This window comes from Ooceraea biroi, chromosome 9 (genome assembly GCF_003672135.1).
Source record: "Ooceraea biroi isolate clonal line C1 chromosome 9, Obir_v5.4, whole genome shotgun sequence".
In the NCBI taxonomy this organism is placed as follows: Eukaryota; Metazoa; Arthropoda; class Insecta; order Hymenoptera; family Formicidae; genus Ooceraea; species Ooceraea biroi.
The window spans coordinates 11,243,748-11,266,087 of record NC_039514.1 but is presented as its reverse complement, the minus strand read 5'-3'; the positions used below and the strand labels follow the sequence as shown (position 1 = coordinate 11,266,087).

The window sequence follows — 22,340 nt, the reverse complement described above, 5'->3', positions numbered from 1 at the left end:
TACGATGTCCAGTATTTGCAGACAGATTGTGCCCTCATATCGAATGTCGTATCGTGTCGCGCGAGAACGATTTACGATGCGCATTTAAGGATTTTACTATCGAAAGTCGCTCTTAGAAACGGTATAAAACTTTGACGATAAACGTTTATTAAGGGTCATCTTCTATTCTCCGCTTATCAGAGTTTTATTATCGAGAGTCGCTTTTAGAGAGAAAGTGAGAAAAAGCGGCGGACGTACATCCGGACAACTCGCTTTCGAAGACTAAATCGAAAACATGAGTTTTCTACCAAACAGGAAAACTCTACTAAATGTAGAATTAAACAGTGTATGCGCAAACGGAAATTATAACCTTCGCTGGATGAAATAATCAACAGTTCGTTTAATTAAAACTTATTAGCTATGGATGATCAACTATAATAAATCAAGCGGAATAATCGCAAATTTACAGGCAACTCTTTACCCATGAAATTATTATTTAACGGATAATAACCAGCTATGAGCGCAACCACCCTAATTGCTACCTTTTTCGAGGTCAAAATTCAAGAGATACTCCGCTTTGGAATACGTATTTTCGGCTCTTCAGGGATAAAAGTGTTTCACGGCGATAAACGTCGTCGGTCGCGAATTCGTCACTCGCTGCGCTGTCGGAAGTCTGTTCTCCGCATGCAGCGGTGCATACAGCCACCCCTTCCGTCCCCGCGTGTGTGGAGCGGATATTCTTTTGTCGCATCCCGGTGGTGTACGACGTACGATAGCAATATCAGGCGATAAGTGTCAGGTCTAAACCTGGCTTAACGGATGAGCGCCGACGCGGCTTTCCGCACGGTGACGGATAGTTGCAAAATATACACATGACACAATGGCCCGCTCACAGATTACTCCCGCGACGCGATAAATCTCGATTGCGAAACGCGCGGATTGCGATTTCGAAGAACGACCGACGATCGTGTGACTGCGCGCCGTTTAGATATCCGATCGAGATGGCGACTGCGCTCGCGTTTCCTGCGGGTGCGCTCTAATTAAAGTACAATCGACTCTTTTTTATGGAGCCGCGTTTATTTCGCGATCATACGCGACTCGTGAACCAAACATTACGCCGGAAATACGGAGGAGTCATCCATATTCATGTAATTATAAAAATAGAAGGTATATCCAGGCGAAACGATATCGGTTCGCAAAACTTGTGATAGTAAAAGACGAAATTCGAGCGCATTAAAACAGTTTTATTCTTGATATGGTGCAAATTTGATGTTATGATGAAAACTGAACATTTTAAAATACTCGGTTGATCATTTCAGAAGTGGCTTTTGATATCTATTAACTTAATAACAAGACGTTAGGATCAATCTTGTAAAGATAATTCGATCATGATCGAACCAGGATGATTATATGAAAATGCCTTGGCAAATACCGAAAACACTCTTTGTAAGAGTGTGCGGTAAATATAGATTCCGTATGTATGAGACGCGCGTAAAACTCGCCGACAGCTGCAAAAGTGACGTCAACCAGGAAAAAGTATCGGACGAGGTTGACGATAGCGAACTTCTCGCGATGACCAAAGTTTTTCAGACGCGTCTCGCGACTGTGAACCAGACGAGGTGTAAAATTCCGACTAATCGATATAACGAGATCAGTTTGCGACTTTGATGAGCGGTAAGTCATTTTTCTCGTTCGCATCCGAAAACCAACGCTTAGTATCTTAAATTCTCCCGGAATAGATACGGAGGTTGGTAAATCACACGGAGATTCATTTTTCATGTAGCTCTTAATAGCTACGTAAATAGGGTCGTGTTGAATGTAGAGTAAAACGAATATCGCGACCGCCGAACAGCGAGAGGAAAACGCCAAGTACTCATCGGGGTTAAGCGCATTTCTCCTTTACAGCATGACGACAATGGTGTAACAGTCGCGGACAATCAAGATAGAACCAACATTGTGCCACGGATGGACATGCCAGGCAGCAATAAAACTCAGTTCTGTGCTTTCTGAATCTAACAACAAATCTCTTGTAATTCTTGAGATTTCCCGGCATTTACTCAGAAATTTCATCCGAAATTAATTTTATAATCTTACATACTTATTGTTAATGCAATTAAACGCTTCTCCAAAGTCTAACGTACATATGAGTGATTATGTCGTCGATAATTTTTGAATAGCCTTACCTGTTTAACAATTTTTTAAAATCGAATATCTTCAAACTCATAAGAAAAAATACTAAAAATAAATTCATTTGAATAAATCCGCCTTCCAGCGCGGTTGTATTTCGTTATGTTTCTAAGCATTTACGTGCCGCGGCGAAGACAGAAGCTTCATAAAAAGTCTCCGAGAGATATTACATAATAAAACATCGCGGAGTTATTGCTCTCCGCTTGCGCCGGAGAATATAGTTCGAACGGAAGAAGGGGGGGAAAAGAAGAAGAAGAAGTTCGAGCAAGGTATTCTTAACCCGGTTATCGCGGAGTTAATTAACGTACCACGGGAGAACTTCGCCGACATCGCGCTGCTTGCAGCCGAGTAAAACCGCGAATGAAAGGTGCATTCGGAATGGGCGTTAAGTCGCAAACGAACGAGCGAGCAAGTGAGCGAACGAACGAACGAACGAACAAACGAGCAAACTAACCATGAGTGGGCGACCATGAATCACGGGACACGAAGGCGCGTCGTTGTATCAGCGCTCGTCTCGCCGCGCGAAACTGGAGCGCGACCGAGGACGCGCTTTCCGCGCGACGAGGACGAGAGGACGACGCTCCGTGACGTCCGCGGGTGCAACGAGTCGTTTTAGCTCCGAAGCACTGTCTAGTGTTCTATAACGCGCACGACGCAAAATCTCGAAATTACAACCGCATTCGTCCGAAAAGAATACCGACACACAATGTGTGCAAAATATTTTCATACGACTAATATGCGCGGAATGAAAGAGCTAAAAGATTCTCATCGGTGTTCGCGTAATTATTAAACGCCTTGCATAATAAGTCCACTCGGATTCTGCCTCTTCGAGCGTTCGCTCGCGCAGTCATCTGATGCGGACGGGAGATAAAGTTATAAGGCGGCATTCCGCGCGAGATTCCGTTCGGCTAGAGAGGAAATGATCTCCGATGCTGGAGCGACGCAATGTGCGTGTACACCGCAAAACGCTCCCAGGTTGCAGGGGTTACAGAGGGTTACAGCGCTCCGACACGTGTCGAGTGGCGGACGCGGAGCTTTCACCGCGCCACCAATTCCTCCCTTCCCAATTTGCAGGTACCCCTGTGACATTTAAATGACGGCCAATCCTAATCGGCGCGGCGGAGATATGAAGGCTTTAATAACGCGGTGGACACCGCGTCAGCGGTGTCTGCTTGGCCGACGATAAACGTGCACTATGGTGTTTATCGATCAACGTCAGAAGCATCAGCTTCGATTGACAGAAACGACAGCGAGACGATCGGCAAAACGATCGGCAAAACGATCGGCGTAATTGGTAATAAATCGAGGTTTCCCCTTGCACAGCTATTGTGCTCCTGGTGACACTGGATTCGTTGGAGTCGAAACGGAGAAACCGACCGGAAGTTGGAATATCGCGAATAGTATATAATAATACTAATTTCCGAGATAAGATGAGATCGTTCTGGATCATAAATGATCGAAGAAGCGAATCGCGGTCGGCGGTGGTCTACGGGAAATACGGAAGTGCCACGTGTTGGTTTTGTATGCGTAAACGGTTATCGCGCGATACCTAAACCGTTTACTTTGCACACAGTATAAATGGACAAACATCAGCAAATGTTCACCATATTACTTCTCGTGTCAACTTGCACACACGAACGTGCTTGCCGCAGCGCGAATTACCTGCGATTTTTGAGTGTATTCGGTGTCGATATCTGATTACCTTCGATAATCCGATTATACCCAATATCAGCCGATACTCATTTGATGACAAGTATCCACGTGTTTTCGTTAATTATTAACAACCCCGATAATGCAAAGCATTGATACGCTTTGAACACTGACCATTTCGATACTCTTTGTACGCGACAATGAATAAAAATAGAAGGATCGATAGTGCGCTCAATGTAACTCAATGTTCCTGTTGCAACGGAACGATAGCGTTACGCGTAAAGTATCGATATACCTTCGAAAAATACTGAGGCGTCGCATCGCAACGTTCGAGGCAAATGTCTCCGAGCGGAATGGCCGCGTCGGCCGTAACGGAAGGTGGAGGGAAACGAGAGATAGAGAGAAGATACTACTACTATGTACATACTTCTACGTACGTGTACAGTGCGCCGGGAAACGACAGAGGTACCGTATAGCGCTGTTAGGAAGCCGCAACACGCTAGGAACGAGCAGTAAGAATAATGCGCCGGTCCGCTTTGCGCCATCAGCGTCAACTAGCAGCCGCGTAACCTTATTCGGACTAGACGGCAACCCTATGACATTGTTAACCCTTAACTCTTCGGCCGGGAATGCACGCGATGCGCCCTTCCTAATACTGATAAAATCCTCAAAATCAATGAAAAACCTGGCAAAACACCACAGAGATGATTTGCTTTTTCGTGACTTTTGAAAGGTTCATAGACCTTTTGTGTGTTATACACAAATCGATTTTAGTTCCTATAATCTACTAGAGATGATGAGGCACTCCAATAATCAAGAAAAAGGTTTTACTATGCTGAGTGCAATTTGTTGTCAATCGTGCATAGATGCAGTCGAATTTTGATAATTCAATTCTCCTGGAACTCTCGACTTTGACAAATTCGCCAGCTGCAGCCAGTTTAAAGAAAATTGTCAATAACTAATCTATCGAACTATCGAAACTGATATCGAAACAACTTTCGCTTTTCTTCCAAAGAATCTTACACCTGAACGACATAAATGTAATTATCAACTGCACGTCTGATGTTAGTTTTGAATAATTCAGCAATTTTTCTCTCTGTTTTTCCAACTCTTGAAATTTCTTTCGAGAATAGCTCGGGCTGGTCCCGGTCCCATCCAGATTAAATCGTGGGGGATTCTACTGTGCTCAGCGCCAGAATCGGTGATATATCGATGCCAGAGGCACTCGGAAGTAGAGTATCGACGCTTCAGCGTTAAGTAAAAACGTCTCGAGCATTTCTACGCGTATCCATCACGGCGCGCATCCTCCACAAAGGCATCGCATGCCTTTGCCGCGCAAGGTACGAGTAGCTCGCCTACGTGTTCCCGGTTGCTAAGTTCCCGGCTGCTAATTGGCTTAGCCGAAGCCGCGTTTACCCCGAGAGAGTCTATCCGAGATGATCTCCGTGTTTGCCGGAGAGAGCCAGCTTCTGTCTCCTCGTTATGATGCTCCTCAAACGGGAACGCTCCGCTAGGCTGCCGAATGGCTCGTAATTTCCGTAGGCTTTCATAAATGTCGCGTTTCGTTTTCGAGATTGAAAATTCCACGGGGCTCATAACCATGCTGGACCACAGGCTGTAGAACGACTATGTGCACCATGACGCGTTACACGACGGCGGTTACGTGGTGATCCGAATTGAGTTTGGCTCTTAGGCTCCCGTTCGACCGAGGTCGATTAGCGTTAAACTCGAGTAATCCGATTTTGCTGCTCTATCGAGATCACAGACGATACTATGAGCTGCTAGAAAAACGGCGGTGCAGCTGACCTGGGATCAGTTGATCCTGCATTATCGATGTAACTTGGACTTGTAAAGGGATGGCGGTAATAGTGGTATGGTATATTCACGATAGGATCGAACATTTCTGTTGAGTATAAATAGTTTTAGAAATTTTTTTTATTTACATTTATTTAAGAGCCGCGTTCACATCAAAAGTTATTAGCGAATCCTTTGGTACACAGAGCGTTCTTGCCTTACGTCCGACTCGTTCAGTGGTTCGGTCACAACTGGTTTTTAGAAATTGTTTCGTTTGTTTTACGCGTACGAATGGCATGAAGAGAAATATAATGAAACACTTTAAACAATTTGTAAAGAGATAGATTAATTTTCTGATAATATGCTTATAATGAATTAAATGTTACGCATGAGCTTTTTTTTAGGTATTTATTATTTAACTATTGAATGAATCGAGATTTAAATGGAAAATGGTTAAATAAAACAATGTACGGACGTTATATGTTAGTTATATGTTGGTACAAATCAAGAAGTACGGTTCACATAATCTGGAATTAAATCAGCGCTAAGATCATTTTTAATTCATGCATGTAATTACGATTTACTTCGCGCGCAAGCTGATAATACTCTGATATTTTGAAGTGGTTCATATCATTGCGTTAACATTAGTCAAAAATAATTATTTTCGTATTATGTGGAACTAATTAAAAGAAGTATATGCTGCTGCCCATCGCACAACAATTAATTAATTGTCAGTAAAATAATTTCAACATTACCCATAATGGGATGTTATTAAAAACAAATGCAAATCACATCTAATTGCAGACGAAACTTGTATAGTTAATGACAAAAAATTCGCGTAAATATTTAATTCAATCGCTCATTAAATTCCTCCACATTCAGAATATCTTTCCCGATTAACGAAAATGTTAATAAACATCATTGAACGCGAACGCGCAATTATTTACGTGATTGTTACCGTTGATATTATACATTTTAATAAAACGCGTTACATTGGCCTCTCTCGACGTATGAATCCATTTCAAACAAATAACAAAATGCAACGGTGTAATATGCATGTATCGCGACACGTGTGCGCTGCTTTCAAACGTTACAAAGGAACCCATGCCTCGCGATCTATCGCGGCATACATACGCTTCTGCTCCCCGCTCACTCGCCCGCCCGCACGTACAAAATCAATATGTAATTAACTTCGATTAGATCGTCGATGCGGCAGTTTTGTGCCGCATCTGCTGAAAAGGCCGCGTCGCACGAAAGTTCGCGCCAGCTTTATCGCGATACAGCTTTACCCTCGATTAAATTAAACAATATTAATTCTCTGCAGGCAATATTATTTTTCTTCCGAAAAAAGCATTTGCATTTATCGAGTAAAAGATAAGGAGTTTCTCGTCTATTGATATCCTTCTCTTTAGGCTTTTTAAGACTGAAAATTATGCACGGAAATGCATTTTACTCCGAAACAGCGTTAAAAAGATAGTAAATCCCGAGTCCGGTTTAATGTTTATTATTACACGAGTGTATGAAATAATTACACAGCGTGAAAATGAAGTAAAAGCTGACTAATCCTAATATTATTTTAAAATAAAACAAACATAGACTGTGCGTGTGTGCGTATGTACATGAATAATCTATTATAATTAGTCCACGTATATTTTTCACGATATGTAATTATTTAGTTCATTAAAATAACAGATAAAAGCAAAGAGCAGTCCTTTAAACATGGAATTCCACATTTTATACAGAATTTAAAATGCATAAATAATTTTAAAAGGCGTAAACAAAAACCTTAAAGAAACTCGGCGCGAGCGCTACGATCTCTTCTTTGGTCGCGTAGACTCGCTGATTGAAAAACTTTCAGAAATTTTAAATTTATCGCAGAAAAATGTCTGGCTCCTCATTCCCGGCTTTGGTATTTCGCGGATTAATATAGATTGCAAGCCGCGCCAGTTTTATCTGGTGTACGTAAAACACAGCGATTGCGTCACGCACGCGTTCGCAGTAAGTTCACGTTTTATCTGCCAATCGTTTCGAATAACATTGTCCGCCGATAGAAACAGGCAGTGTTAACACTTTCACCGTCTACTTATCACTCTTGATGATACAAGTTGTGCATATGTTGAACGGCAGTGAAAGTATTAATCGTGCTGGATGAAACTATTTCGCAAAATCTGGCTCGCGATATGCCATTTTCGATGAAATCTCTACTTGTATTTTTTCACAGAATTATAAAATATCGAGAAATTGGAAAGAAATATGTCAATGTACGAAATCTCAAGAATAGGCACTATATTAGCTGCTTATAATAGTTTAGTATTTTTTCCGTTGTCCGATCCAGAGAAGTATCGCTTTCTTTTCGTATCTTGCTACTGCATCCTTGAACAGTCACATACTTTGTTCTTCAAAATTTCAGCTAATTGACAAATGATACATAATTACAAAGCTCTAGCCATTACTCTAGCAATTCAACGCTTGTCGTCATGATAACAATGCCTTTTTTTCGATTCTCTCGGAGAAAGAGGAAAGATTCCACATGAAGGACCACATCTATCGCAAAGTGAGAAAATTCGATATTTACTGAAAATTCCTCGCTTATGCTTGAAATCGAAATCGATTCTACTCGTGCGCAAGCGGGCAAACATCCCCTGCTCAAGGAACTCCTTAGATAATCCATATTATTCCGTTTAATCCAGACTTTATCGACTTATCGATATGATTGATTGGATTCGTTCCCTTTCTGCGCTTTTTACTACGAGGAACTCATTTGAGCTGGAAACGAGACGATAACGCGAGTTATCTTCAGCGAACCAGGCAGTGAGACTCACTTGCTCGTACGCATACGCCCGTTTTAAGTAATTGGATTCAAGGTGGAGTTTAAACGCGAGCTTAAGTAATTAAGCTTGGTGGCGGGATCGCGCTTCGTTTCGCTGCACCCCTCTCTACGCGCGCGCGAGCTTTGTTGCGGCGCGCTGTATTCTCTCGATTACGAAATCCACGTATAATTAACCCCGCGCGTTTCCAGGCGTTTCGATTTTGCAAGCGCTCGAAACGGAATTCCAGCACTCCGCGTGTCCGCGTCGCATCGCGCCGCTCACTTTGTCCATTAACCGCGTTTTCCACCACGTGGCATCAACGCATAATTAATTTCACGCTACGGAACGGACATAATCCAACTCGACTTTGCGAGGCTTGAACAAAAAGGTGTCAATGCTACGTAAAATTTGATATTATTTTGATTATCAAGCGAGTGTCAGTATCAAGTGGCGACATAATCGAACGTAATGTATCAAGTAAGGGAGACTCAACAGGAATGTTATAATAATCTACAATATATCCATAGATAATCTCGTGGATAATATCTCCACGTAGGATCTCATCTCTCGCCCGAGAACGCCGAGGATACCGAGAATACTGCATCTTTGATCGCGATCGTGTAAATCAGATCGGAAGCCCGAGACAGACTAACCCCGTAGCCCGCTCGGGGCGCAAAGCCGACGAGGCGGATTAGCGTCAATCAACGATTCGACGCGGGGAACGGCGACGTACGCGCGCGTAACGCGCGCATAACGTGATCAATAGTGAGTCCGCGGCCACGCTGAATCGTCGAAGACGAGTAGAACAACCTAATTGGTTCGTTAGACACTCGCTACGATGGCGTAAACTAGCTATAAACACCTCGGCACGCAGCGATTACCTCGCGTGCTGAAGCGCATTCATGATGAGATGAAATCCTATCGAAAGAGATAGGAAAAAGGGAGGAAAAAGGGAGAGGAAGAGTGACATTAAAGAGGAATGGAGAGAGCGAGGGAAACACCAGAAACATGGAGAATCGGTTTCTGATTCGGAAAACGAGCGCGCGAATCGGAAGAGATGATCACAGCTTCGGTTGAATGGGAATTGGTGGGAATTCGTGACGGGATTTGCGCAAAATAAAAATTGCGAACTAAAAATGACGATGGAAATGAAGCTTCAGAAGAAAAAAGATATTTGCAGAAAAACTTGCGATTAGATATTAATTGTACATAATAATGATAAAAATTAATGACAATTTTAACGCCGAATGTTGGTACATGATTATTACTTATCACATCTCTATAATGAAACAAAATGGATTGACATAATAAAATAAAAATTTATGCAATTTATTAAAGGACGATTTATTAAAGGACGACTTTCGAATTTATTTCAGCAAACGTCAAAACCTGTGCAAACAGCTCGCGAAAACGTAGTCGCATGATAATAAATAAATAAATTTGCATTAATTGTCACAAATTGTACAACCACGCGTACGCATATTCCGCCGGGCAGAAGTGCAAAACACATAAAAAACACTTTTACGCAATAAGGAAGTGACGCGGACACGGAATATCGCACCGTCACAAGAAACGACGTAAAATATGATATAGATATTTAAAGTTTCCGAAAAGCCTTGGCCGTGTGGTTGAATTTTTCGCGCGACGCGCCACATTTCGTGTCGCATACATCCAACAGACCAGCCAAAGCCGGTCGAGGAGACTTCTCGCGTATAAACGGTAAAACACCGAGTTTATTAAATTTATTAGCGTGCGTGTGCGATATCAACACGATATCAACGCGCGCGGATGCGACAGCGATCAAAGATAGGAACGGGAAATTACTCGCATCGCAGAAATTCCAGAAATAATAAAAGCGTGATGCCCTGCTGCGAACGAAGCAGAGACGCGCTCGGTAGACGCGCATATAATTTGAATCATGACCGAGCGTTTGTGAAGTTTACGAGCGATTATCCACGCGTACGTCGTCGTTCATACGTTATTGCGCCGCGCTCGTTTCTTCGCGTGCCGAATGTACGCAGTAGACACCGGGACGGTTTCAACGGAGCATACAAGTACGAAGAACTCGGTAGGTTTTAAGAACTCGGAGGACATAATTTCGAGAAACGAAATCTGAATAAAGTAGTTTTACTTTATATTTTAATTAAGAAACATTCGTTCGTCCATCCATCGAGGGACATGACCCGGATGATCACTTTAATCAAATCCGTCGACTGGGACGGTGCCGATTTGCAACGTTGATAGCGTGGATGATGAACACAGTAACTCGAGTATCGGGGAATTTGCAAGCTCGGCGAAAACGTGCGAAAAGGGAGACGCATGCTAATTAACAGAAGACGGCGAGGAAGCGGAAGGAAGGAGCCAACGTCGAAAGCACGACGGAGAGTCCTGAAGGAGTAGCACTCGGTGTTTCGAGAGAGAGGATGGTGATGCGTGTTCAAAAGCCGCGACTAAAAATACAAATGCTATTTCGGGCCACAGGCGGAAGGTCAAGGCGTGCTAGAAACGGCTCGTTCGCTCGAGGAAATATGTGTCTTCTTCGTTGTCGTCGTATCCGACTATCTCTCAGAGAACGTCGCCACTCTTCTCTTTTCCCCTTTCTCATCCTCTGTACGCCGCATCTTTGTACCTCACTTATTGTTACTGTGATTATTTTAACCGTTCCAACCGAACTTTATATTTTCCTGACTTCCGTCTTGATGGAGCGTACCGTCTTCGTTTCGAGCTCCTTTCGTCGCAAGATTGTCTTATTACGACTCCATTTATAATTCTCACAGTTTCTTCAAGTTTCTTTGCCGTACACTGTTTTTTTGTAAAGCACAGCAGAGTTGTAAAGTTTCATCAAATACTTTTATTACAGCTATATGATCATCAGATAATGCTGAAGTTGGGCAACTGTGATCAAAGAAATTCGTCGGTTTCTCCCGCCGAAATGAATTTGATGCAATAATTAGCAAACACCAAATCGTCCTCGCCTCTCAACTCGATACTGAAAACCCCATTCATTCCACGATACCCGCTCTTGCTAAAAGTCAGCCACAAAAATCTGACAAAAAAGAAAGGAACGAAAAAGAAGAAGAAACAAAATTATTCGACGGACGCGACGCGCCTCGCCGGTTCTCCATCCCAGAAAAATGCATAATGGCTGCACGTCGCGGCGAACTTTCGAACAATAGACAGCAACACACAATACGTCGAACCGCGTATATAAAAAAAGGCAAAAGAAACTCCGACATCCAGCGCGCGCGATGCGATGGGTGTATATACCGTAATACTCGCGCGGGGCGTAATTCGAGCATAACCGTACCGCCGGCGAGTGCACTCCTTTCCCGTGCACTCGTGTGCAGCCATCGATCGGAGAGCGCCGTGCTATCCGTCGGACCGCTATCGATAAGACGACGGGCCGTAGATTATGTACAACGAGAAGTCGCGCGACGACGTCGGAGTGGATCCGCCTCGCGCGCGTTGCTCCTTTTGCGGACGTTGCTCGGCCAGACGCGGCTACCGACTGCGCACGATTGCAGGTGCTGGGCGAAGCGGCGCATTACGCTCGACTTATACGTTAATCAAAACATCGTTCGTCCAGTCTGCACGCTCCGGGGCAGTAGATGTAATATCCGATAGAGAGAGAGAGAGCCGCGCTTCCCCTCACCTTGTACATTCCCGGATGGTAGATTGACTCGTGGATCCGGATTTTCGAGGATCATATATTTGAAAAATTACTCACCTGAAGAATACAGGTGATAGATCGAACATTCGATCACTTGCTACGCTACGGAGCTTCAGAGATTGTTCCTCTCATGCATTCCGAAATTCTTTTCCTTCCGAAAAGATTATTTACTCTTTATTTTCATACATTGTTATGCCTTTGATATGGTACACGGATTTGAGATCGTAAGCTCAAAGTGAAACTGAAGGGGTACTTGGTCGCGAGGCTCGACGCGTACGTTTTATTTTACAGAGACATTACGCTCCAATGCGATCGGTAATGGCGCGGGATACTCCGCGCTTCACGTTCCTATAGGCGCACGCGTCGAGCGCTTAAACGGCGATTTGGGATCCCGCGAAACAGGTGCCGATAATGATTCCCTCGTCTCGCGCGAAATAGCTTGCCGCCGATAAGGTATCGCGGATTACGAGAAACGACAGACGGACGAGTCCGCTCGATTCTGCACTCGTTCCGCGCGCCCGATTCCGCTCGACGGTGATCGAATCGCTTCGTCAGCTTCGCGTTACGAGGCTCGCGTTTATCGCATGATTCGCGGATGTCGATGCGCCGCGAGGATATTTAAAATCGCACGCTCGAGCACTGAATTTCATTAGGCCCGGCTCTCGCCTGGGCGGCGGAACACGCGGGAGGATGAAATAAAACGGAGACCGTTTCGACACTTGAGAAACCGAGACGTATCTATACGATTACATCTTTGTGCCGCCCGTATACGCTCCAATACGAGGTAATCGATCGCTCGAGCGCGTCGATCTCGACGCGAGTACACGCGACGTCGCTCGGGTAAATCTCCGTCTCTCTCTCGGCGTCCGTTCTGCATGTTTAAGCGCGCGTCTCATCGCACGAGAGCGACATCGAGTCCGCTCTGCGATCCGGCCGGGAAATATCACGTGCCGAGGCACGACTCGCGCAAACATCGCGAGGCTTGATCGACATTACGGTTCATTATACTTTTTTTCCCCCGCGCATGAGAGAGAATGGGAATGCTCATTCCATTCGTGCCGCTCCCGAACGCCAAACGCATCGCGAAAGTTGTTAGCATTGACGGCCTCCTGTTGATTCTTCTCGATTTTTTCAATTTTGATATAATACTGTATGTCTGTAAACTCTGGGGTGGATGTGAACAGCAAATAAGTGGCATTTGAATCTCGCCGATGTAATAAACTGATTAAATAGCACTTTATAACTGATATTAAATTTTTTAATGACTATTTAGTTCACTAAAGCAAATTGTAGTGAGAATCAATTTGCAATTATTTTAATATGTTTGCGAGTATACGTATGTCATTAAGAGAAAGAAAAAGATATACCTATTTAGTCTTTCTAATTGCTTTGGTAAATAATACTATCGCATCGATGTATACAGTTTTACAGTGTTCCACATGAAATATCGCGGCGAGAAACTCACATTGCGCCTTTTTCTCGTAGAGAACGGAATACTTCAATATACTTCAATATACACACATTTTCATAATATCAAAGTAAATTATATGATTAACGTAGCGAGAAAGGAGGATCAAAGAAGGTGAAAAAGATATTCCGTAGAATGTGAAAGAGACATAAAAGAACGCCGATGGTTTCCGTTTGAGCGCTCAAAGAAACGGTTGTGCCCATAATACGTCTGTGCAATATGCACGGCGGTGCGCAAGGACACCTCCACAAAACGCTGGAATCTGCGTATCAAGAATGCAAGAGCATGATACATTGCGCACTTAAGGATTACATCGCGCCTCGGACGCGATATGTTGGCGATCAGGATTATATTTTATTAATTTGTAGAATGCACTGAAAGCGAAAGACGCACGCATAACTTTTCGCCGCGGCAGCACGTCACTGCAATAATTATCTCTCTTTTTTTTTCTCTTTCAGCAAGCGGTCACGTGAAATCGCGTATCGATAAGACGTAGATTACAACAGCGCACCGCTGTACCCGGCTTCATACCCGACTTCGTACTCGACTTGTTACCTGGCGCTCTCGGGTGCAAGGACTGGCCGCAATTAATTCGCATTTGCTCCCCGAACGCGTATACCTCGTTCATTCCTGTAATTAATGTGCTCAAGTCGGCCGGCCGACCCTTCCCGCTCGCTTCGCACGCGCGTTTCGGTTTCACTCGCGTCCTTGAGGCGCGCGCGCGCGCGGCACACTCTGTCATCGGAATATCGCGGGCTGTTTTGCGCGTATGCAGACCCGATACGCGATTGCATACGTAACTCATTCCGAGCATATGATTCGACATCATAATCTAGCCGCGCATACGATCCCGTATGTATAATCTCGCCTTTACAGGCTAGTCTAATACGCGCGAAGCAATCGCCGCGCAGGACCATCTGCCAATTCTGCGTCGAGTCTCTGAAGCAAAATTCGCGAAACTGGAATTATCATAACGACGACGTTGTAAATAAGCGATAAAATCGATATTCTTATGCCGGAGAAACAGAAGTGTCGCGTTATGTAGAAACGAGGCTAGATCATTCCTTCCGATACGTGATATGACGTACTAAATTGCCAAGTTTGCTTTGATACTGATTCCAGATGAAATTTTATCTCGCAATCTACTGCGGAACGTGAAATTATTCTATTTAATCGTCATATATCGTTTTATCAAAGTGGTCTTTTAGCAGGGCAGACGCGTTTGAAATTTTGCACATCTTAATTGTCGAAATAGTACCAGAAATTGTAAAGTACCAACTTCTATATATTAGGCGTAAAAATAATTTTTCTGGAAAGGTGAGAATACAATATGCAGGCATATCAAACGAGATCCTTTTTAAATGCATCCTTCGCGAGAATGCTCTCCGTATTTCGCCACTTACTCCGCAATGTCCTACAAAGCATTGAGAGGTAAGAAAGCAACATTACGAAGTTACTACAACACCCGTGGAACATCCCAGTTTGAAGTCGCGAAGTATTTCGTAAAAGCGTGAACTTTCTGAAACCAGGAAATTTCTTCTTTCGTAAAGCGAAGAGCCTGAGCAAGATAAGAAAATCCGCCGCATGCTGATGGATGTTCCATTCATTTTCCCAATTACGTTTTGCATTATCGCATTAAATATTACTATAGTCCCAAAAAATGTTTGAAGTAACACGCTTTAAAATCAAGTGTGTACGAACGAAGTGTAATCAAAATTCCTCGCGCTCAATCAACTAAACTTTACGATCTTCATAAAAGTAAAATAATATTCGGCGTAAAAGGTGCGACGCATGTCTGTCGTACTAACTGGACATTCCATTAACAAGTCTGAAACACGAAACTTATAACGCAAAAGTAAAGAAACTTCTTTAAACATTGCGACATAATAAATCTGTGACATCAACCAATTGCCGAATCGAATCCCTTCTCTCTTTCTCTCTCCTTTCACCACAGTCGACACGAACGAAACTCCTGAAAAAAGCGCGATCGCGCTTGTCGTAATCGGCATGATGATTCCGGAGTGGAGAACGACCAAAATTTATCCGCAGCTGCGGCGCGCGAGAACCGCGGTGGTGTGCCGCACCATTGCGGGTTCGCTACTTTCTCCAGCGAAATGCCAACGAGTTAGGTACTACGTGAGAGATTAACTGAGCAGCGTATGCTCCGGGAGAGGCTTGCTCTCCCGCTTATGAATCTACCGCCAGTAATCCAGCTTCTCGGCGCTCTCGAAATAGACCGCGACATCGGATCGCAGAGTTCCTGGCGAGCCATGAGAATCACCACGTCCAATCGGAACGCTGTTGTCAGGCTGTTAATCCGTAGCATATCAAATCGAAAACAGGAATCGCCGATGTAGTCTCTGAATTACATAATCGCGTATTTCTCTTAACAATGGAAACGTTGATCAAAGGATTATAAGATGGATATCAGTAGATATCACACAAAATTGGTATTTGCATATCCGAAAGTTAGACCGAAATACTAGAGACACGAGATCGGAAAGCCAAGAAAACTTGAGTACAAAATAAAAATAATATTATAAAAAATTTATAAGTCGGGAATAACAAAATAAATTTTCCACAACGGAGAATATAATTTTGATCAATCGACATCACATTAACCTGAATCTATCTTATACAATTAACGGATTATTGAGCTTTAGCGCAGCAGTTTTGAACATTTAACATGTCGAATTACTTGACGAGAATCGTAAAATGGAACGGATCTCAAAATATCTATAATCAATATTTCAATATATTTCTGCATAAAATACGAAACTACGTCAATACGAGAACAAGAAAATATTTTGACGAGTTAAAATATTCGTTTATAAATGATCGGATATCGTTTTTTAATTAAGTTCACACGATATTTGCCGTGATAAGAATCTAATAAGAGGAAATACATCTCACGCGCGCGATCGGGGAGAATACTCGTGATGTTTACTGTCTTATTTATTACACCCATGAAATGGACGAAAATATCATGTTCCATCAAGTTTAAGCACACGGACGTCGTGCGATGAGCATGAAAAAGTTGCCATTGCGCAAAGAACAAAAAGAAGAAAAACAAGCAGCCTTCGCGTGCGGGTTGAAATCGATTCCGCGCGCGACCACTTTCGATCAGCGTGCTCGGCAACGGCATTAAATCACTATTAAGTGTCAGCTCGTATCGCAGCTAATTGACGAGGAAGGGCTAATTACGGTGACGGCGCGGCCAGCTCGGTCGCGAAATTACGCGGAATTTGTTAAGCGCTTTTTGCAAAACGACCGGATTCCGCTCGGTTGTTCGCGCATTAGGCGAGAAGCTGAGGGCTTCTTGCTATCTCGCCAGTTCCTCCTCGGCTTCCTCGGGACCCTCGAGGATCCGCCGCAAATGTGCGCGGGGAAACCAAGCCTCATTTTTACGGCGACATTCTTCCCAGAAGAATTTTTCTGGTCGACCTCGCGAGGCCGAGTCTTCCTCGTGTGCTTTCTTCATTCCTCTTCGGGCTTCTTTAGGCTGAGCGGCGAGTGATGGTCGGATGAGAGTGTCGGCAACTCGAAAAACTCACATGCAAATGTATAACTCTTGCAAATTTATTTTCCGTCGTGCGGTTTTGTGACGTAACTTGTTTTGTGATTTTTTTGTCGGTTTTTTTACCGTGCATAAAACTATTTCGATCATTCGTCAAGTACGAATAAACAAGAAACATTCCTTTTTCTATCTTTTCGTTGGTGTCTTTCCTCGTACGAGTACGGACACGATGACATTTCCTTGTTTTCTCAGAAATGGCGAATTATCAGTCGGCGTCAGTCTCTAATTTTATAATTTTATAACAGTAGCTGCCACGAGGAACAAATAATAATCAAGCGTACGAGTGCGTTTACATTCAAACTTAATAATAGCATTTCAAGACAATTATTTGCGTTAAAATTCATAATTGACTGACGATACAATTGCTCTCGACAACATTATTGTCGAAATTCATTTTAGACCGTTTAAATTCAGGAACAACTCAGTGAAAGCAGACTATAATTAAGCGTACTATGATTAATGGCGGACCAATTGTGTCTCTATTGTTTATTGATGAAAGTAATAAACTGCACGTACATTATGAAAGTTTGGGGTGCTCACGCACAGGTTCAACTTCGATTGTAAATAATCTGAAAATGGAAATTCACTTATTTTCGGGAAAATTGTCCTCGTGATTCGTATTTTCTGACAATGTCTAAATTTCTATTCGGCATGTGAATCAGTGATTATCAAGCATTTCTCGTATTCGTGTATTTATTAATTAATATGCAGAGTACTTTCGAAACTGTAGGATAAAGAGGCCGCACGATGAAGAGAGATTATCGTAAAACAATCCGCGTGCATCGCATGAGCGTCGATGACGCGCGGATGAACTCTTTCTCGCAGCAATCTCCGCTTGTGAAAGTCAACTCGAGAACGCCTGACTTTCTTCTACGCGGCATTCGCGCAGCGTTTCCACCATGATAAAGAACGCTAATGGAAATTTCGAAACATTTTGTAATAGTTATTAATTATTCTTTATTCTTACTTTGATTCAAGAATTTTCTTAAGCTTATCGTGTCTCTTCGCAATAAAGCCGAACGACCTAATTTGATCAATGGAATGATTCCGAGTGGTTTCACTGAACGCAGCGCACTTTATTCTTTGTCGCTTTTTCTCTTTGTTATAAATTGTTTTGGACAAATATACATTTGCTCCATGTATCGAGGAAAAAGAATAGACGACGTCTGCGGACAATGTTTCTCTTTGTGTGCACTCTTTGGTTGCTCCTGTTTCGGATCCCAACAAATGTAGACGCCTCTAATTTTGATTTGTGACGCGACCGAGAATTTCACGGGCGGATAGAACCGCGGTCGGCCACACGTGTGTTTCAATTTTGAGATTACGGGTGTAGATTCGGAATAACGGAGCTTGGCTTACCGCCATATCCTTCGCAAGCAGCGGCTAGACTATATAACGCATATTGCTACGATTCAATTCGACAAAGTAGAATCACAACATACTGTTTTAATTTATTTATGTTATAATATAATAATATTTTACACATGAAAGGATAGTAGCAAAGAAAAAATTTTCAGGTTTTACATAAAGATTGTAATTTGTAAAAGTTACCAGTTACGCTTCTACGCAATAGTAGAAATCCATCAGACACACAGAAGAAGAAAATAGATTAATTTACTAAAACAAAAAATGTATACCGATGCATCAATTCGATGTCTTCCAATCTTAACTAACCAGTCATTTCAAGCAACACTACATGTGATATCGCAGAAATGTATAAGATTCGCTTCTCGACCGAATGTCAAAGTCGCACTCGCGACTCATGAAAATTCACCGGTATGAATTCTTTTTGAACGTTACGCGATACGCATATGTTAGGAACAGTTAACGAGTTGCGTCACATGTAATGCGGTACGTAACATGTAGACGTACGCACGCGGATTAATTTATCGCGATCAGTGCGCGCATTCGAGCGATCCGCGTCATGTTGGTGCGTCGCATCAACCGAGCGATGTATTCGTGAATTATGCGACTAGCGCGGAAATCGCTATCGCCGTCGTCAGGCTTAAATGCGGACACGTGGATTTCTCGCGCCGTGCGATGTGAACGTGATCGTTTTGACGGTAGTACGTGAGGGCGACCAACTCTGCACGGTTGACGTTGGGGTCAGCGAGAGATCGTAAATCAAGGTCGAACTCACGACGCGAACCGACCGCAGAGCAAACATTTTCCGCAGTCTCCGTCGTGGCAAATTGCGTCTCTCTGCATCTCTCTCAATTTCGCAGGCGATGATCGTCGATACACGCTCCCCGGCGAATCGTAATTCGCGATTAACGTTAACTCGTGAAAGTTGCGAAATCCAGCTGGCGGGATTTACCGCGAGTCAATTTCGCTGAGGACAACGCACGCACAATCGAGTCGGCTTTCGAAGCTGCCCTATTAATCGGCTCGATTAATAAAAATCGCCGATCGACTTAAGTTGCAAGCTCCTTACTTAATTGATTGAGTCGTAAATAGAGAAACCGATATTTTTGCTTACTCAATATTGAATAGTACACGAACGCTTTTACCTTTTGCAATTTCAGCACTCGAAAGAGAGTGTTAATGTCTTTATTGTTGCATTAATTTTATTATTACGACTTTCCTTTTATTTGCCACGTATTTATAACGATTTCTTTTTTTCTTTCGCGCTAAATTCCTACCGAGTTTGCTCAGTTATCCTACATAAGAAGTCCACATTTTCCTCATCTCGCATAATGAAACGCTGACGCCTGCATAGGTTTAGTCATAATTGCACTCTTTGTCGCATTTAGCTGTTGCGCAGAATTACGCATTCTTCGATCATGAATAATCGATAAAAGTCCGATCGATCAAATAGAATTCTACTTTGTGACTTACGATCGCGCGTTATCGTGTACTTTTAATGAAAATACATTCAACTATAAATATATATAAATTATATGTATAATTGTTAGAAATTGTGAAGCTATTCGACATGAGAGAAAAACTAACAAATTTTGCACTTTAATGCGATTCATGTTACGTTCCAGGTTTTATATCGCGTTCGCGCTATCGCAACGCGCATTTGCGATCATTTACTTCCGGGCGAAAACAACGTCCAGCAACGAACTATTAGGCTAACATACCGTATTTGAATGGCAATACTGCTGCACGCTACGATCGCAACGCGTCCGCGCGACACGCAATATCGAAACCGACTGTTGTTTTCTTCTTTTGCACTCTCGTTGTCCGAGGAACAATATTCTTTATTGTAATCCTATTTATACATTTCTTTTTTCTGACATTATCGCGAAAGTGACCGCAAGAGATCAAATGCGATGCATTATGTGGTATTCAATATCGGATGCTAGTAACTATATATCAAGGCGAAAACCTAGTATTCGATGCACGGGCAGTACCAAATGAATTTAAACGACAAGAATTATTTACACGTGCTTCGATTCTCTCTCGATGATTATACGAATAAAGATACGAGATAAAGTTCCCAATTTTGCATCTTCAATATCACCAAAGATGCGCATGAGCACGGAGCGATTATTAATTATTAAAAGCCGATAATGACGCATACGATGAATTCAGTATAATGGATAGATGCAATTTCGACCTCGCGCAAGAGCTCGCTATATTTCGCGACATGTACCCGATACAATTTTCTTTCCAATGACAATAACGATGACAATAACGATGACAATAACGATGACGAGGAGAAAAAGAAAACGGAAGGCTACAAACGTAAAACGCGAAGAGTAAACAAGTATGCGATCGTAGGAGCGGAAAATCAGGAAAACGTGGTATCATGCATGTCATATTTGCGCGGCGATTTGATAGCCGACCAATGTTCGTAAAATCGGACCGACAGCGCGAACGTTCGCGCAGAAATGAGCGACTTTCCGGCGGAGCGCAGCGGAATCGTGGCACGGTTCTCGGCTGATATAAACCGCCGCTGGCCTACCCCGACACGGTATCGATCGACGGTTCACGATAAAAATCGGCGATACGAGGAATAGCGGCGGCGACCCGTAGAATGCAGCTGTCAATATTTGAATGATACGGTTACGTGCCGCTGGTCGATAGCGCGCGCGTGCAGATTCGATGTGGTCGCGGTGCGAAATCGCGACTCCAATTGCGCTATCTTTCACGCGATTTATCCGCGATCTACAATCCGCGGGATCCTGTTGATTAAATCACCGGCTGCGCGAATGGACATTTTCGCGGATACGGCGCGATCGTCGGTATCGTAATGTTCGCGTATCCGAGTGTCACGCGTTCCATTAACGCGAAAGTAAAGCGCCGAGTGATTTAAGGTCTTGTACAGCGCAAGTTTGCAATCTGTTTTCTACTACTTCGCATGTAGTGGAAGACTGTATAAATGGATATAAATATTTATATGCTGTATTGTGCATGTTGTACAAATTCGAAACTATCAGAGTGGACTGAATATCGTGATTTTATATTGCCGAGTGCTTTTACGTTAAGCAAATCGTTTGCACGTTATCGACAAATGGGCGTTACGGCGAGGTTACGCTAATAATATCGTCCAGAGTAACATCGCCGAGCGTCGCAAAACGTCGCTGAGATACGATCCTGTCGTAGCGCTGGCGGTGTGAAAAATTTATTATTGCGGACTCGAAATCGAACCGAGGATGGCGCGCATTTATTATTCAGCCGTTCGGTGACTCGGGGCTCTTGTCCCGCTTTTACGCTGAAACGGAGCACGGAAACGGTGAGGTATCACTTTTGTCCCGCGAGCTGCGGTTGTATGTAGCCGCGGATAAACCGATTGCCGGAAGGCAACCGCGAGGGAACAAAGCGGAACTTCTCTCTCCGCGCGGTAAGACGTTTCAGGGATTACCGATTGATACGCGCTCGTTTTACGTGGATTCAACTTGCTGGAAACACGATAACGATACGTGTACTGATGCACCTAACGGCGGTAATTTCGCAAGTATTAATAATTACTCTCTAGCATTGATAGTTGTTGATCCACAGATGCAATTGTTGTTCTTAAACAACACACGAACGACTACGAAGTTGATAATCATCTTATCAGTTCCCGAATGAAATTTTAAAGTTACTCGTGAATAATCAGTTACAGCAAACACGTATGACAATTCAGTTAAAAGAATCATGACACAGGCAATAACAGAATAAGATACTTTTCATATTTTTTAATATTTTCGACGTTTTATCGCGGTTATTTCGCGGAGTAAGCAAGCACGTCACGAAGATCCGAGCAATCTTTGC

The 22,340-nt window shown here is 43.2% G+C and overlaps 1 protein-coding gene across 3 annotated transcripts in view; it reads right to left on the bottom strand.

Moving 5' to 3' along the window:
- The window catches only part of LOC105281587, a 103,771-nt gene that overhangs the window by 29,195 nt on the left and 52,236 nt on the right, over nt 1–22,340 (bottom strand). The gene's annotated exons all lie outside the window — the stretch shown is intronic.